Source organism: Zea mays, chromosome 6 (genome assembly GCF_902167145.1).
Source record: "Zea mays cultivar B73 chromosome 6, Zm-B73-REFERENCE-NAM-5.0, whole genome shotgun sequence".
Lineage (NCBI taxonomy): Eukaryota > Viridiplantae > Streptophyta > Magnoliopsida > Poales > Poaceae > Zea > Zea mays.
This window is the reverse complement of record NC_050101.1, coordinates 74,027,458-74,029,952: the sequence shown is the minus strand read 5'-3', so window position 1 is coordinate 74,029,952 and position 2,495 is coordinate 74,027,458.

Here is a 2,495-nt window from a genome sequence, read left to right as displayed (position 1 = left end):
CAGAAAACTTACGCTGCACTCCCTTAGGAATGGCTTTTTGTAGCTTCGTCGTGCTCCTCATCCCCTTAGGGACGTCTTTCGAGCTTCTCCCTGTTTTTCCTTTTTGCCTGCACTCGATGGTGCATGCTCAGTTTTTACATTTACATTTTTGGGGGATTTTGCTCTCGTAGAGCCGAATAAGAAAAAGAGAAATTACATGCTATGGCCCCATTAAAAACCTTTCTCCCCCTTCGGAAAGGAAAAGGGTGCCATAGGAAAATAAAAAAGATTACATCAAGCTAGACATAATATTGCCGAAGCTCATCCGCATTCCAAGATCTAGGAATGTCGTTGCCGTGCATATCCTTCAGTCTGTAAGAGCCGGGTCTTGACGAAGATACTACCAAAAAAGGTCCTTCCCACTTCAGCTGTAGCTTGCCTATTGTAACTGGGTTGGCCACTCTCCGAAGTGCCAAGTGCCCTGGCTTAATGTTCTTTAGCCGAACTTTTCTGTCATGCCACTTTATTGTTTCGGCTTGATATTTATTGATGTTCTCCACGACCTGAAGCCTGATCCCTTCTATAGCATCTTTTGCCACAGAACAATCAGCTTCGTCCTCTGCCGAAGCCACTGTTCTTATTGATCCTGCCTTAGCTTCTTCTGGGGTTATTGCTTCGTCACCAAACAATAGTTTGAATGGTGTAAAACCTGTTGACCTTGATATTGTTGTATTGTGGCTCCACACCACTTTGATCAATTCATCTGGCCACTTTCCTCTGGGCTGATTGAAGATTAACTTCATTATTCCCATCATTATAATGCCATTAGCTCTTTCAACAAGTCCATTTGACTCCGGATGTCTGACCGATGCAAAATGAATCTTCGTGCTAATTTGTTCACAGAATTTTTCGAAAGCTTCAGCATCGAATTGTGTCCCGTTGTCCACAGTAATAGCCTTCAGCACTCCGAAGCGACAAACAATATTTTGCCAGAAAAATTTCTGGACAGTGACCGAAGTTATTGTGGCTAAAGGCTTCGCCTCAATCCACTTGGAAAAAATACTCTACCACCACCACAACATATTTTAGATTTCCTTGTGCTGGTGGAAGTGGGCCTAGTAAATCGAGGCCCCACCTTTGCAACGGCCAAGTGGGTTGTATTAACTGAGTGAGAGATGAAGGTTGCTTCTGGACTCTTGCACATTTTTGACAGCCTTCACATTTTTGGACTAATTCTGCTGCATCCGAAGCTGCCTTCGGCCAATAAAATCCTTGTCGAAAAACTTTTCCCAACAAGGGCCTAGATCCAATGTGAGATCCACACAGACCTGCATGTATCTCTTTCATTAATTCCATACCTTCGGTTCTTGATAAACATTTGAGGAGTGGTGAACAAACTCCATGTTTATACAATTCCCCTTCTATTATCACATATGGTCTTGTTCTTGCATCCATTCTTTTGTTGTAAGCTTCGTCACTTGAAAGACAATTGCCTTGAAGGAAAGATATTATTTCAGTTCTCCAGTCTTCACTGTGTACTGGAGAAATAGTAAGCACTGCTCTCTCCATGAGCTCAACCGAAGGTGCTTTTATTGCTTCAAAAAAATACTTCGGAGGGTAGGGGGAGCCCCTGAGCCGCTGATTTGGCTAGCAAATCTGCATGCTCATTTTCACCTCTTGGAATATTCTTGACAGAAAAACCTTCGAAGGAAGTTTCCAACCTTTGGACTGCATCCAGATATTTTTCAAGCTTCGGATCTCGTGCCTTGTTGCTCTTATCCACATGGCCAGCAATAACTTGAGAATCGGTCTTTAGGATGGCCCTTCTTATTCCCATTGCCCTTAGTTTCCGGAGCCCCAATAGAAGTGCTTCGTACTCAACAATATTATTTGTGCAACTGAAATCCAGTTTGACTGGAAAACATGTTTTGACTTTTGAAGGTGCCACTAGGACCGCAGCTGCTCCTGCACCGAAGGTTCCCCAAGAACCATCGCAGAACACCATCCAAGCTTCGGTATCTTTGCTTGTCCCTTCTTCGTGAGCCCCTGGCGTCCAGTCAGCGATGAAGTCTGCTAGCGCCTAGGATTGAATTGAAGATCTATGCACATAGTCAATGGTGAATTCATTGAGCTCTGCGACCCACTTTCCAACCCTTCCAATAGCTTCTCTGTTCTTCATAATGTCCTTCAGGGGTTGTGACGAGGGAACAATTATATGGCAAGCTTGAAAATAATGCCGAAGCTTCCTGGAGGCCATTAATACAGCATACAATACTTTCTCCAATTTTGTGTAATTTTTCTTTGATAAGCTTAATACTTCGGAGACAAAATATACTGGGACTTGCTTTTTAGTTTGTCCTTCAAGCTTCTCCTGTACAAGCGCCGCACTTACTACCGAGTGCGAAGCTGCCACATACAATAGCAGAGGAGCCCCTGGCATGGGTGGAGTTAGCGTTGTTAGATCTATCAGGTATTGCTTCAGCTCTTCGAAGGCTTTCTGCTGAGTTGATCCCTAT